Below are 8,941 nucleotides of genomic sequence, written 5' to 3'. Positions count from 1 at the left end.
AATATCTGTCTTTTCTGCTGGTCTTAGGTGTAGTGGGTAGCCAATCCAGCCTTGGCCTACAAGTTCCAACCCCCATTGAGGCTTCAGTAATGGTCACGCCTACAAGGCAGGGCTGAGAGAGGACGCTGAAGACCCAGGATCCAAATGGGAGGGATCTCTTGTTGCCCGGACTCTGGACGCTGGAGGTAGACCAAGCAGGGTTCTCCAGAGAACACCGCCGGACTGCACCATACCTTTGCCAGACCCTACAACCTACCTATCCCTTCATTTGTAAGTTACCCCACAAAATAAACCTCCCTTTTAACTACGTGGATGGCCTTAATAATATCACCAATACTTAGGAGACCCCTGTGAAAGGATTGACCCTCCCAAAAGGGTCATGACCCACAAGTTGAGAACCACTGGCCAAGATGAAGCCCTCGAAGCAAGAGCATCCGTTGCTCTCTGCTTCCTGACTGGGGATACAATTCAATGTGGCCAGTTACCTCCTGCTCCTTGCCTTCCCCACCACGGTGGGCTGTATCCTCCGGAACTATGAGGAAAAACAGACCTTTCCTCAATTAAATTCCTTCCTGTCTGCTAATGTCACAGAAATGAGAAATGTAAATAATATATCTTGCTCCTTTGCAGTTAGTGCATTTCACATTTATTTTTACTATTATTCAGAACATGTAAACCAGAGGTTCATTTGATATCTTATTGTTAAAGTTTTTGAGACTTTTGAATAACATCCATCTTTTTCATTTAATGAAATTACTGACATAGTTCAACATTTATTCATCCGTTCATTGGTACTGATGTGCATATATGTATGTCTATGTGTGGGTGTGTGCATGTGAGTTCAGGCACCCACAGAAGCCAGGAGAGGATGTCAGATTCCCTGAGGCTAGATTTATAGATGGTTGCCAGCTGCCCAATGTGAATGCTGGAAACTGAACTTGGGTCCTCAGCATGAACAGCACAATTCCCTGACTGCTGAGCCATCTGGCCCCAATTGTCTTGTGCTTTCTATTCTTGTTCCATTTTCTCTGTTTCTTTTCTTCCACTTTCTGACCTTATTGTAATCTAATGAGGATTCTTTTTTAGCCCTATCCTTTCCTCTTCCACTCCTTTGGAAATTATAACTATTTCCTATTTCTTCTTTCAGTTACATGCTACTAATTAACAAAGTACAAATTTAAAGAACACTTTCTGTCTGGGCAACACACAGACTTCCTTCTTTTTTTTTTTTTTTTAGCTAAGGATCGAACCCAGGGCCTTGCACTTGCTAGGCAAGCGCTCTACCACTGAGCTAAATCCCCAACCTCACACAGACTTCCTAACACTCAAACATTCATCTTCCTCCAGACTTAAGTTATTTTTTTAATTCTGTTTTATTTCACTTGGTTTTAATTTTTATTTTTTTATTTTATTTTTATTTTCTTGTTTTCTTTTCTTTTTTAAGACAGGGTCTGACTATGAAGTGCAGGCTGGCCACTAATTCATTGTATTAGCTATTTTTCTGTTAAAACTGTTTCCTGGAAACACTATGACCAAGGAAACTTGTGGAAGAAAGAGTTTATTTTGGGTCATGATTCCAGAGGGTTAAGAGTCCCCACAACAGGGAGGCATAGCATCATGTGGTAGGCATGGTGGCTGGAATAGGAAGCTAAAAGCATGAGACAGAAACAGTGAACTGGAAGCAGTTTAGGGCTTTAGACTGTTAAGGTCCACCTCCAATGAGGTACTTCCTCCAGCAAGGTCACACATCTGTTCATTGCTGTTCTAGCCACAAGATCTGGGGAATAGAAACAACCTAAATGTCCTTCAATCAATGAATGGATATACAAATGTGGCCCATACACAGCATGGAATGTAACTCAGCACTAAGAAAAATAAAATCATGAGACCTGCAGGAAAATGGATAGAACTACATAAAATATTATACTGAACGATGGAACACAGACCCAGAAAGACAAGCACATAATGTTCTTTCTTCTTTGAATATCCCAGCTCTGAACCTTTAGATGTGAGTATGTAACCTGGAGTAAATGAAGATATGAGGAATGTAAAAAAATGAATGGTGGTGATAGGAGAGAGAAGCTGTTCTCCTGAGGGAAATAGCAGGACACAGGCGCTAAGCAGTGGGAAACTGAAAAACGTGGGTGAGACTCACCTGGGGCACGTGAAGAGAGGGCAACACAGGACCCGAACAATGACAACACCTTTGGACTGCCAAATGGATGAGGAAGTTGCACAAGAACCTACTCCTGCATGAAGAATGACAGGCAATGAATGAATGACTTCTGAGAGAGGGACCAGTCTTCTCCAGGGACAAACGCCCCAGTAGGTGACCCAATCCCAAGTGATCAACATATATACATATGAGCCAAACTAAAGGAACTCAACAGGTTGCATTTGTGAATTTTATGTACATATGTTTAACAATAATAATGAAAGAATAGCCAGGCGGTGGTGGTGCACGCCTTTAAACCCAGCACTGGGGAGGAAGAACCAGGCGGATCTCTGTGAGTTCGAGGCCAGCCTGGTCTACAGAGTGAGTTCCAGGAAAGGCGCAAAGCTACACAGAGAAACCCTGTCTAGAAAAAAAGGAAAGGAAGGAAGGAAGGAAGGAAGGAAGGAAGGAAGGAAGGAAGGAAGGAAGAAAGAAAGAAAGAAAGAAAGAAAGAAAGAAAGAAAGAAAGAAAGAAAGAAAGAAAAATAAGAGATCATGAGTTTGAGAAGGCATGAAGTGGGAGATGGGAAAAGTTGGAAGGAGCGGAAAGGGAAATTATTTGAATATAATACTCATATATTAAATTCTCAGAAAAATAATAAAATATTTTCCACTTAAAAAATTTAAAAGCCTACTTTCTATATGAATGTTTTTTCTTTAAAGTAATCTGTCTTACACCACTACCCACTTGCTGTTACTTTTATGCTTTCTTTGTTGTCTGCGTCCTAAAATTTCATTACAGAATGCCTGGATACTTATTTTTCTAGAGATTGGTGGGAGCCTTGAACCTGCAGATTTTATTCTTCAATAGTTATCAAAACCAGTCTCCGATCTTACCTCTTCCCACGTTTGTTTGTGACATTCTCACCTAGCCTGCTCTCCAGGGAGCCGTGTCCCCTGTCACTCCCCTTTTGGACTGTTTCGTGTCTCTGTGCTCTCTGCATAGCGTGTCTGACTCTTACAGTTCACCCACCCTCTCATCTCCTCCTCTAACTGACATTAAGTCTCTTCACGCTCTGGGCTTTTAATTTTTATTATAATTTCATTCCTAGAAATTGCGTTTGGTTCTTCTTCAAATCTGCTTAGCCCCTCATTATAATTTTATGTTCCCTACAGACATTTTAAGCTCCTCTTTAAACATGGTAATCATATTTATTTTGGATTATGAACTTGGTCATTATAGTACCTAAAGTCTGTGCAGATGTTTCTTCTGTCTATAGGTCTAACACTAACTGCTGCCTGTCTTAGAAGAACTCTTGGAGGCCTTGGATGAATGTGTTTGTTTTGGTTTGGTTTTGAGGGGGAGGGGAAAATTCCAGTTTGTTTTCACCAGATGTTTGGGATAGTGCTATTCTGGGAATACTTTAAAACTTGAACTATTTTGGACTTCCCAGGCCACATGAATTTGACTTAAATGTGCATACAAAGGTCAGAGTAAGTTCTTAATTATCAGGAGAGTTGTTTTCCCAGTTTTTAACCCCTGATTTGCCTTGAGCTTAAACACATTGCCCTAGAATTTGTGTGTGGAAGAAATAAAGAGCAGTGTTTTTCTGGTACACATTTACACTTAGAACAAATGTTGAGCGCTCTGTGGGGAGATATAGTGTGTGTGTGTGTGTGTGTGTGTGTGTGTGTGTGTGTGTGTGTGTGTTTGTATGTGTGTACATTATCATGTGTATGCAGTGTCATGTGTGTGTAGTATCATGCATGTGTATATTTTGTAGTTTTGTGTGTGTGCTATCATCTGTATATGTGTGTGTAGTGTCATGTGTGTTATCATGTATATGTAGTTTCATGTATATATGTGTGTTATCATGTGTGTATGTGTGTGTAGGTAGTATTGTGTATGTGTATTAACATGTGTGTATGTGTCTGTGTGTTATCATGTATGTGTGTTATCATGTATCTGTGTCTGTATGTGTTATTATGTATGTATGTGTTATCCTGTGTGTATTGTTATCATATATGTATATGTGTTATCATATGTGTGTGATTTTGTGTGTATGTGTGTTATCATATATGTCTGTATGCATATGTGTTATCATATGTGTATGGGTGTGTAGTATCATGTGTGTATATGTGTGTATGTTTTATCATGTGTGTGTGTTATCATATGTGTATATCATGTATATGTGTTGTATGTCTGTGTGGTTTTGTGTATGTGTTTATGTGTTGTTCTTTTTCCAACAGAGTTATTAACCAGAAAGAAAGAAAGAAAAAAGAAAGGAAGAAAGAAAGGAAGGAAGGAATGAGAGAGGGGGGGAGGAAATCAAAGATGAAGTCTAACTCTGTCTGCAACCACCCTCAGGATAAATTTTCAAACTTCAGTATACCATCCTTGGCTCCTGTCCCTTTTTAGATAAGAACTGGCAAACATTTGCGGCCATACCTTACCAATTCATCCATGTCTTAAGACTTTAAAGACGATGCATTCATTAGCTTTTTTGCTGTTTTGTTAGGAAAATTGTTCTAGATACCCAGGCACCCAGTCCAAGAAACAGAGCTATTCATTTCCTGAATTTGAAGAGAAGTCAGAGTGAATTCCTACTCAATAGCAGGAGGCAGAAATCAGTGTCTGACTTCTCCCAAGGAACTTAAGAAAATATGACAGGAATTGCTTTTACATGCCTGTACATACAAAATCAGATTTTAGGCTGGTAGAGAGTAGAGGGGCCCAGCCTCTATGTGGGATGCAGCCACACTAGCTCCTCTCTATAGTCAGATTTCATTAATTCGGCAAATAGTTATAGTACAACTACTGAACATCTGCAGATACAGAGGTGAACAAAAGCCCCTGTCCTCATTGAATATGAACATCATAAACTGATTGTATAAATGTAAATACCGTGCAGAGACTCCTATCCATGCCTTTTCAGTGCCATGTTCCCAAATCACACAGCTCCACTGCACAATTGGGACATGGATATCAGTAAGTGTCATATTTCCTGGGGCCAGCTCAGCAGGTGGAAAAAAATAATAGACTGGAAAGGTTTTATTTCCCCTTTAACAGCCGGTACTCCATGGATGATCCATTATTTTTCTTTCCCTTGAGTTAAGCCTCTCTAAATCTCTGGCCTTCCACACCAGGCATAATTGGGAGGAAGAAACCCACTTGGTCTCCATTTGCATGATGAACCCTGCTGCAGCTGGTCCTGTTTGAGTTTCTTCCTTTGAAGAAAATCGAGGTTTCCTTTCTTTCTTTATAGTCTGTGTCAAGTCATGCTGAGAGGTCTCACCCTTAAGCCAGGGGATGGATAGGAAGTTGAATATAGTTTGTAGTCAGTTGGAAATGTCCAAATAAATTAAGTTCATTTCAGGATTTGGAGGTCTTGACCTTAATTTTAAGCTTTGACACTCAGCTTCTATCAGAATATACATGAGCAAAGACTAAATGCCACGAGGGGGTCTACTGGCAAAGGGTGAGACTACTACCTTGCCAGAAGAACTCAGGTTAACTCGGAGACCACAAAGGAAGGAGATTCTTCTGTGTGAAGTCTATACAGTGCACATGGCTGCCTGTGCTCTGTCTTCATCACTATGTAGATACCTTGGATAGATAGAGAGAGCATAAGGCAACACTATGCATCAGTATGTGTGCCTCCAGATCCCTTGAAATGCTCTCAGAGAGGAGAAAATGTATTTGTTTATCTCTGTCTTGAAGCTTTTTGAATGCATTAACATTCAAAGGATTTTTTTTCAGAAGTTATGTAGCCACTTTAATTTTTTTCCCAGAATATTTACAAAATTTCTAAAATCATTTGATAAGGGTTTTTTTTTCTTCTGTCCACATGACATCTAGAGTTCAGTGAAAATACTTCAGAATTGTGTCATCAAGGAAATGTAGGGTCACTTTTTTTTGTTATTGTAGAAACAAGAATACTATGAATGCCCTCCCTTTCCAAGCATGCTGCATTCTAAATTGTTCACTTGCTTGCTTGCTTGTTTGTTTGCTTGCTTGCTTGCTTGCTTGCTTGCTTGCTTGCTTGCTTGCTTGCATGTCTGGGTTCTGAGATGGAATATGAGTGACTGCATTTTATAGTTGTTCATGGAGTCTCTTAAGGGTCATAATCAATCTCAAACAGACCCATTTAGCTACCATTGATACCTGTGGCTCCTCCGAGATGGATTCTACATAGCCTTAGCTGTGTTTTACTCCTATGTTCCAAATTAAAATCTACCCTGGCATACTGGACCCATCATGAATCATGTGTCTGTGGTCCAATTGTGAGAAAGGCCAGAATATGGAATATCTAGGTTCTACAGAGAGAAGACTGTTCTGAGCCAAAACAAGAGAGTCCCCAAGTCCCAAGTAGGGAATTGTGTAGAAAACCAAAAATAATGCCATATTTCCTCTTCTCTCAAATAGTTTTTCATCTCCCAAGTTCCTTACTTCGTACTAAAATATACGTTTTTTTCCTTCACCCCTGTAGCATACATCTCTCTCTTCTGCCTAGTACATATCTTGCAGCAGTATGAAACATTCTGTGTAGCTGGAAGTTTTCCTATGTCCCGCCTGGTCCGAAGCTACTCAGACCCAACTAAACACACAGAGGTTTATACTAATTAAAACTGCTTGGCCATTAGCTCAGGCTAACTACTGACTAGCTCTTACACTTAAACTCAGCCCATTTTGGTTAATCTGTGTGTCGCCATGTTTTCCGTGGCTTTACTTGTGTGCCATTACATGCTGCTCCCTGGATGGCAGGCTGGTGTCTCCTCAGTCAGCCTTCCTCTTCCCAGAATTCTCCTTGTCTGCTTATCCTGCCTAAACTTCCTGCCTGACTACTGGCCAATCTGTGTTGTATTAAACCAGTGTACAAAAGCATTATTCCACAGCAGATCTGCACACAGCTGAGTCTCTCCAGCAAGCTGAAGTAGCATGTTATTTAATTATCCAAACTCATGAAAATCTGTTGTGCTGCTACCACTGATGATGGCTCAGGTTGAAAAGTTCTGATGTAAACTTCCTATGTTTCTCTGTATCTCTTTTCTACTATCTTCTCTCCCAAGTTGCCCTTCTGGACAATACTGTATACATTTGCATTCTAAAAGAAAATTATCTGTGTTAGAGAGATAGTTCAGAGGTTGAGAGTGCTTGCTTCACAATCATGAGGACCAGGGTTCAGATCCCAGCACCTGTATAAAAAGCTGAATGTCCCTGCAAATACCTGAAAGTAACCCCAGCTCCAAAGAGGACAGAGACAAGAGGATCACAGGAGCTTACTAGAGTCTAGCCTAGCCAAGAAACTGCAAGCACTGGGTTCAGGGATAAGACCCTGCCTCAAAGGAATAAGTGGAGAGTGATAAAGGAGAAATCAGCACCTGCTCTGGTCTCTCTGTGCCACACAAGCATATACACCCACATATCCGTGTGCTGATATACCCACACAGACACATACATATACATGCAGCCAAACATAAATGTCTTTTTAGAAGTTTTTTCAAAACATTTTTCATATCATATATTTTAACTATATTCTTTCCCATCTCCCAACTCTTCCCAAATCCTCCTCATCTCCCTACCCACCCAACTTCAGGTTCTTTCTCTGTCTCTCAAAACAAAAACAAGTGGAAATAAAAACAAAACAAAAAAAAAACCCTACAAATCCTTCCCCAACACACACACACACACACACACACACACAAAGAGAGAGAGAGAGAGAGAGAGAGAGAGAGAGAGAGAGAGAGAGAGAAAGAGAGAGAGAGAGTTTGTTTTGTGATGGTCGACTACTCCTGAGCATGGGGCCTGCCCTGGAGTATGGTTGATATACCCAGTGATGCTTCACTGGAGAAAAATGATTTTCCATTTTCTAGCAGGCATTAACTGCAAATAGCTTCTTGGGTAGGGGTATGACTTAGTGTCCACCTCTCCTCCTCAGAGCTGAGACTTGGTCTGGTTTAAACCCATGCATGTCTTGTGCATGCTGTTACAGTCTCTGTGAATTCATGTGAATCAGTTCTATTGTGTCAGGAAGACACTGCTTCCTTGAAGTCATCTACCACGTCTAGCTCCTATAATCATCTGCCTTCTCTTCTGCATAGTTCCCTGAGCCTTGAAGGGAAGGGTTTGATGAAGACATCCCATTGAGTACTAAGAGCTCTAAAGCCTCTCACGCTGTCCAGTTGTGGGTCTCTGTGCTCATTGCCATTCACTGAAAGAAGACACGTCTCTGATGAGGGTTGAATGAGGCACTGATCTATGGGCATAGAAATATGTCATTAGGAGTCATCTTATTGCTGTGTTCCTTTAGCAGAATAATGGTAGTAGGTTTTCCCCTAGGGCCCATGACCTATCTAGTCTCAAGTTCTTAGCCATTTTAGCAGTGTCAGGTATAGATTCTATTTCATAGAGTGGGTGAGGATAAACAAATCTTTTTTTAAAAATTCTATTTATATCAATCAATAAATAAGTAAATGTATTCCTCCTATCCTAACCTCTAACCAACATGAACATACAGCTACCTACACCGGTGATATTAGGCCACATTTTCAGCCCAAAGTTCTTGGTATTCTGAGTTAGCTCAGGAAACTTCTTAGGAAACTATTAAAGGGTTGGGAAACATTCTTGTGGAGGGTCTTCTTTCCAATCAGCAGAGAATTTACATGGTGAGGATTTGCCTCAGGAGAGCTCCTATAGCTGCCTAGAGAAATGCTGGTATGTTTAGAGTTCATCAGTAGAGCTAAACATTTTTTTAAATTTATTTTTAAAATTTTTTATTCATTTTA

The sequence above is a fragment of the Onychomys torridus genome, chromosome 11 (assembly GCF_903995425.1).
Source record: "Onychomys torridus chromosome 11, mOncTor1.1, whole genome shotgun sequence".
In the NCBI taxonomy this organism is placed as follows: Eukaryota; Metazoa; Chordata; class Mammalia; order Rodentia; family Cricetidae; genus Onychomys; species Onychomys torridus.
The sequence above is the reverse complement of the archived record's forward strand: the minus strand, read 5'-3'. Positions refer to the sequence as shown.